This window comes from Nannospalax galili, unplaced genomic scaffold (genome assembly GCF_000622305.1).
Source record: "Nannospalax galili isolate Female #2095 unplaced genomic scaffold, S.galili_v1.0 scaffold386, whole genome shotgun sequence".
Taxonomy (NCBI): Eukaryota; Metazoa; Chordata; class Mammalia; order Rodentia; family Spalacidae; genus Nannospalax; species Nannospalax galili.
This window is the reverse complement of record NW_008356676.1, coordinates 3,310,884-3,318,521: the sequence shown is the minus strand read 5'-3', so window position 1 is coordinate 3,318,521 and position 7,638 is coordinate 3,310,884.

Here is a 7,638-nt window from a genome sequence, read left to right as displayed (position 1 = left end):
ACATCTTTTACATTCTCATTTTCTTTTTTTTTAATAATCATGAGACATAATGGCATTACCAAATAAATTTTCCATCTGTAGTGAAACTTCTTTTCCTGGGGATGCTAAGCAATGCTTATTCCCTTTTAAGGTTCTAGTGTCAAGCCAATGTTTCGTTAAAGTTTTACTGGGGAACAAATGGATTTATTGAGCTTACTTACTGAGATAACTGAGGGGTTGCTGAGGTATGTGTATGACCTGAGGGCTTGCACACTAGATAGCCTTTACCCAGCATGGGTCATGCCTTCTCTTCCTAGCCTTCTGCAGATTGTGTACTTTAGCCTTCCCCAAATCCAGGAGGCTATGTATTATTAGGGTCAAATTACATACAGTTTGCTGGGAAGAGTGTCTGGATACTCCAGTGAGGGTCCAGTGACCCTGCTTGGCCCTCCTTTAATGAATGAGCATAACCATCATCAATCCCAATTGTGGCTATGTTTAGCGATCAGGCTCAGCTGAAGTCGTGATGATGGTAGTTATTTCATTCAGAAGGGACTGCTGTATAGCATCATCTTATTAAAAGGACCACCACATGGAGGCAGGATCTGGGGGCTCTCAGGCAGTCCCCTGGGTTATCAAGCCTTCTGCTAGCTAGATGGAGGCCAGAGGGAGGTCAGAACTCAGCACTCTCTGGCGGTCTACTGAGATCCAAATTGCTATACCAATGGAGGTCCAAACCCACCCTCTCAGGCTGTCTGCTAGGATCTCAGCCTTAGCCTACCCAAGGTTTGCTGTTTTTATGCCAATAATTCAGGTATAATTGCATTTTACTGGGCCTCTGGTAATATTCCTCCTAGACTTTATGGTGAGTCCATGCCTCTTAAAATGTCTAACTGAATAGATCGAGAGGTGTCAAACGCCATCAAAATTATGATTCTAAGGACCCAATATGAGCCTCAAAATCAAAACAAGTCAAAGATTTGACTTACATCCCAGAGCCAGTGGGGAATGTAACACGCTGAGTGCCTCTATTTTGTGTAAGTTTAACTGGTCAATCATCTGGTCATAGGACCACTCCTAGGAAGGCGGGTCATGCTAAATAGATGGGCGAAATACCTAGTGCATTAATGAGAGTGAGTTTTTCCTGCCTGGAATCCTGCCTACTAGTGCAGGAAACTTCAGAGGAGCCACAGTTATGTAGGTCTCTGTAAGTCTGTCTGCCTTTCTGAAAGGCATAATTTCCCTTCTTCTTCATACCATTTTTACTAAACATGCTTTCTTTAAGGCTTTGGGCTGCCCCTAGCATCTTGTATTTCTTTACTTTCTCTAAATCTTCCTTCTTCCAGTCATGTGGCTGCCAGCCAGCCACGTGTCTGAATCCCCTGGCTTGTCCCCTCCATTCTCCTCCTTAAGGCAACTGCCAAGATTACTAGCTCACCTGGTCTGAGGATTTTTTTTCTTTAAAATTCAAATAAAATTGTAAAAACTTTTTTAAAAAATGATGAAAAATGAACTATGCATTTTAGTTTCAAGTTCTTGCTACCTGAGTGCTCTCTATGACTGAACTAAGTTAAAACAAAGATAATGCTCACCTCACTAAGACAACTTTGAGTAGAGGGAGAGTTCAACAAGCCATCAAGAGCAAATTTGCCATGAGGGAACTCAAGAAGAAGCAGCTAGCCCTGTGTTCAAGGTGACTGTGTCTCTTAGAATAAGTACCATGTCACTATTGTCATTCTCAGAAATCTACCTGACTCAAAGCTATTTTCAAAGGCTAATGGCTGATGAGATATGTAAAATACCATGTCACTGATCCGAAGGTTCTTTGTGCAGTGTGAAACAAGTTTTTCACTTTTGGCCGCTATGCCCACCCAGAAGTGGACACTCAGGGAGTGGTCTCATTAAAGGTATACAGTCCCAGAGGAAAAGAGATGGATTGATGTCACTAACTTGCAGAGATAATAAGCACGTCAGCTGCACAAAACCCCTGTTGGAGGTTAGGAAGGGAATTGCCTACAAGCAATTTACACGGAGCAGCTAAGAAATAAAACACAGTGTCAGATGGGCCACTAAAAACCAATATGGGAATACACGTATCTCCCTCTCCTCTCTCCTCCCTGCTGCACATTCCCCCCAACCCCAGAAAGAAACAGACAGCCACTGACTCCACTTATGTTTGGATCAGGGATGAAGGAAAAAATAGAAAAATACATATACTCGTGGATTGACCTGATTAAACCCTAGTGAAAAACATCCATCTTGCAGAGTTGGGGTCAAGAAGGGCCATGCCCTCATGACTGCACCATCAGAACTGCACTACTAGCCCTTGGGTTTTAATAGAAGAAATGGCAAGAATGCCAGATCAGAGTCATTCCAGAACCAAATTTTACAAAAAAGAAAAAAACAACTTCACACTCTGTCTGATACTGTGCAGCCACCAGCTCCTGGGCCTTGCTTCTTAGGCTTCCACATCACACAAATCACCTGGGGAGCTTGTGCAGATGCAGGTTTAACTCAGAGGTCCACAGCAAGGACCAAGAACCTGCATTTCTAATAAGCTTATTGGTGATACTGATGCTGCCAGTCAGGGAACTAGGTTCTACCTTACCTATGAGAGAACACAGAGTTTACTGAATTAGCAGTTGGTGTGGTTAAGATGTATAGAAATCATAAGAAAGAAAGGAATCACTAAAAGTCAGCCAAGGAGGGAATATGTCAAAACACATTGTGTGTGTGTGTGTGTGTGTGTGTGTGTATAAGAAGAAAGATTAATCTAGAGCATATAAAGGACTCTTAAAACACATGCACACACACGCACACACACACACACTCCAACCACTTATATAGGCAATTGAGGGGCTGAAGAGATGGCTCAGAGATTAACAGCACTTGCTTCTCTTGCAAAGGACTCAGGTCCAGTTCCCAGCACTCACATGGCAGGTAACAATGTCTGAAGCTCCAGTTCCAGGGAATCTGATGCCCTTTTCTGGTTGCCACAGGCATTGTATAACATGAGTGCACTTACATATATATGCAGGAAAAACACACACAAAAAATAAAAATACATTTTTAAATATTTTATTTATTATTTTCATTTTATATGTATGAGTGTATTACTTGAATGTATGTAAGAGCACCTATGTTGTACAATACCCACGGAGATCAGAAGAGGGTGTCAGATCCTCTGGAACTGGAGTTGTTAACTGACATGTGGGTTCTGGGAACCAAACTTGGGTCCTCTACAAGAGCAGCCAGTGCTCTTAACCACTAAGCGAGCCATCTTTCAGGCCCGTCTCCCCCCAAAAACACATTTAAAAAAAATTTTAAAGTAGGCAATGAACTTAAACATTTGCCCAAAGAAGGCACACAGATGACCAATAACCATGTAAAAAGAGGTCTGTCTTCACTGATGATCAGGGAAATGCAAATCAAAAAGAAAATGGGGCAGCACCTCACACCCACTACAAATGGCCATCATCAATACATTTTTTTAATAAATAAGTAAATAAAAATAAGCTAAGCATGGAGCTTGGAAGGCTTAGGCAGGAAGATCACCAGAGCCCAAAAGTTCAAGGCCAAGTTGAATGACATAGTGAGATGGTGTTTCAAAAATAAATTAATAATAGAAAAAAGAATGTTGGAGAGGGTGGGGAGAAATTGGAATCGTTGAGCATTGCTGGTAGAAATGTAAAGTGATGCATCCACTGTAGAAAGTTCCAGGAGATGGGAGAAAAAAAAGAGGACTTGTTATTTAAAATGTATGGAATTTGAATTTGGGCAGATGATAGTGACAGGAACCAACAATATGAATGCATTTAATGTCGTTGAACAACACAACCATTGGTTCAAATAATCATTGTATGAGGTATATGCATATATATTATACCAAAGAGGAAACTGAGCACTCTGGGTTTTCTACACAAAAGAAAGACAAAGTCTGACTGTGCCTGGCTAAGCAGGGGCAGAGCTATTTGGTGGTAAAGACCAAATAGGAGCCTCCCCCAGGTCTGACTCCCAGCTCCATACTCTCTGGCCCCGTATTACTGATGCGGTGTGAGTCTGGAATAATGTACAGTTGCGAAAGTGAGGCCAGTCTGTGCTACCGTGTGAGATCTTGGTAAAGCCCTTTCTTTAAGCATGAGGACCTGAGTTCAGTTCCCTAGCACTTAGGTAAAAACCCAAATGTGGTACAGCATGTTTGCAATCTCAGTCCTGGGAAGACAGAGACAAGTGAATCTCTGACTTTGCTGGCTAGATAAATCCCAGCTTCTAGTAAAGGACCCTGTCTCAAAAAAAAAAAAAAGATAGCTGGGCATGGTGGCGCACGCCTTTAATCTCAGCACTCGGGAGGCAGAGGCAGGCAGATCTCTGTGAGTTCGAGGCCAGCCTGGTCTACATAGTAAGTTCCAGGCCTGCTGGGACTACAGGAAGACCCTGTCTCAAAAAGCCAAAAAAAAATATATATATAGCTCTTAAGGAATGACACCCAAGTTTGAATTCTGGCACGCACGCACACACGCACGCACGCAAACACACACACACACACACACACACACACACACACACGTCCTAAACCTCTTCCAAGCCTTTCTATCTCTCAGCCTTGACCCGACTTACCATGTGCTAACCAAGATTGACCTGTCAGGAATGGTGAGGAGACAAATTGGCCAGTCATGGCAGGTAGGACATCTCATGGATTTTCCCTCTAGTGCCTCAGACCCATGCATCTGTGGCATGACTTCCCCCAAAGTGAACACACTATCTATAAAGAGCTATCAGTCTCTTCTTTAACCACACGAGCTCTCTGAAAAGGAGAAGACTTTCCTAAGTTCCCCAGTTTATATATTTGATTATTTTCCTCAGCAAACTGGCCACCTAAATGTTTTCTTGTGTTTAAAAAGAGAATTCTTGCCGGGGCCTGAGGAAAATTTAGGGCAGAACACTCACTTAAATCTAATATCACAGTTGTTTTCAGGGAAGAAAAGAAAGGACAAATCCTCCACCAAGAAACTCCAACAATCCCTCCAGACAAATGGGCTGTCTTTAAAGATGTCACAGGCTGACAAACAGTCGCCCCCATGCCCCCAACAGTCAGCCCCTCTCTCTGAGCCAGGCAGTTTGAAGGCTTCCTTTGGGTGGAAAAAATATGACACTGGCCTTGATTCAGGCTTCCTCACTCTCTTCAGCTGACAAGTCTTAAAAAGAAATCAAGAACCAGAAAGAATTAAAGGTTTGCCTATTTTTCCTCTGTCAGAGGCTGTACAGCTTCTAGAATTTATCTTGAGGTCCCATTTTCAATCTCTTTCTTCCTGCACAAACATATCAATAATTGTCCCATTATACACACACCTGAACTATATTTACAAAATGTGAGAATAAATTATCCTGCAAATCGTACTAACACTGCAAATAAATTGAGACAGCAAATCAGCCTATTTCTAAATACCTAATGCTAACGTGAAATCAATTCAAGCCAAGAGCCTGGCACCATGCAGGAACTGAGGGAAAGCAGGCTAGCTAGCTTCTGCAGCTGCTGCCTTTGTAGGCAGAAAAAGGTCAAGTGCTGGCAATTCAGTATGGCTCGCCTCACCTGAAAATGAATCACACACACGCTGGGTTCAGGAGCTCACAGTTCAGGAGGGAAGACTAATGTGTGACACAACCAAGGATGAAACAATGACTTCAAAAGGTACAAGCAATGTGCTGAGGGGCTGACGGGGTGATCAGGTCAGACACCATGAGGAACTGGAGCTTGAAGTTTTTACCCTCTGTTTAAAAAGTACATACTTGGACATGGTTGTGCATGCATGTGATCTTAGCCCTTGGGAGGCAGAGACAGAAGGATTGCTGCAAGTTCAAGGCAAGCCTGAGCTACATAGTGAATTCCAGGTCAGTCAAGGCTACATAGCAGGACCCTAACTTAAAAAAAAAGTCTAAGATTATGTAAGTTGTGAGGTCTGAGCTTTGACCCTGGGAAAGGAAGCGGGTCGCAGGAGGCTGACTGGATGAAGAGAATGTGAGGAGTCATAGGCAGATAAGACAAGGACTAGTTAGAAAAAAGAGTGTGACAAACTTGATTATGTGCTGAAATGATAACATTGTTTGATGTATTGGACTAAACTAAAAGATTAAAAATAATTTCATGTTTTGTTTATCAACCTTCAAGTCTTATATGTGGCACACCTTATTGTTTTGTTTTTCTTTAAACAAGCTTTCGAAGGGACTGTTTCTGATCTGAGCTGGCATATAGTAGGTGGTCAATAAATTCCTGCTGATCTTAAAAAAAAAAGATATTCTTTATTCTTTATTCACCGGCACACAGGCCTCTAGGCAGGCAAATGCTAGCAGGCACCCAGATACATGCCAGCACATGTGGGCCACATGCAGATGGGCACAGACACAGGCAGACTGGCACAGGCAGCAGGTAAAAGCAAACACACACAAACACAAAGGGGGAAGGCGGGCTGGAGAGATAACTCAGTGATTAAGAAAACTGGCTGCTCTTGCAGAGGATCCAGGTATGGGTACTAACACCCACATGACAACTAAAAACCATCTATAGCTACAGTTCCAGGGGATCAGATGCCCTTTTTTTGGCCTCCATATGCATTGCACACACACACACACGTAGTACACTCATATATATATGCAAAACATTCATACACATAAAATAGAATGAGAGTGAGAGAGAAAGAGCGAGAGAGGAAGGAAGGAAGGAAGGAAGGAAGGAAGGAAGGAAGGAAGGAAGGAAGGAAGGAAGGAAGGGAAGAAGGAAGGAAGGGACACAAAAGTGGCATTTACTTTTGGGTTCCCCAGATATCTGGTGTCAGCCATTTGTGTTGACTCATAGTGCCCCAGCGTTAGCCATCTTGACCAATGCTAGATATCCTTATCAGCACTGTGCTGTCTAAATAAAAACTAGCCCATACAGCCTTCTGTTCCCTTTACAAGTATATTTTTTTCTTAAGTACCATGTGGACCACTACTCTCCAAAGATAATGTATGTTGATAGTTCAATATACCTCTGAATCAATTCCTTGGATTTTTACTTTGTTTCATTCTGTTTCTATTTGCTTGCTTACTTGCTTGTTTTCAGTACTGGGGCCTCTTGCTCCTGTTAGACAAGCATTCCACCACTGAGCTACCTCCGCAGCTCTTTTACCCATTTATTCTTTCTTTTTTAAGGAGCATTAAGTGATATAGCCAATATTGTTTTACAGTATGATTTGTTTTCACTTAACATTACATAGTTATAGATGACTTAACAATAGTGATATGTTCTCATAAATGTCCCACTAGCCAAAACGGTCATTCTAATATCATACATAGAATATAGTTATTCACACTAAAATGGGTCTGTTGTTAGGTGACATACTCTTATGGGCCTGTGATAGTATATTTGGTCTCTTGTTGGCCTGAATGCAGTTATTCAGCACATAACTATCTCATGAACATCCTCTGTGTTGCACCAATCTCATTTTTCAGACAGCTGCATACTACTCCATTGTGAGGCACTCTCAAACTTTATTTTGCCTTCCCCAATGAGAGGGTGTTCATTTAGGTTGTTTCCACCTCTTGGTGTTTCAAGAAAAACTGCAATGGATAGCCCTAAAATTGAGTCTCTCGCCCTTACATCTCTTCCTAGTTTAAAAACCTAGA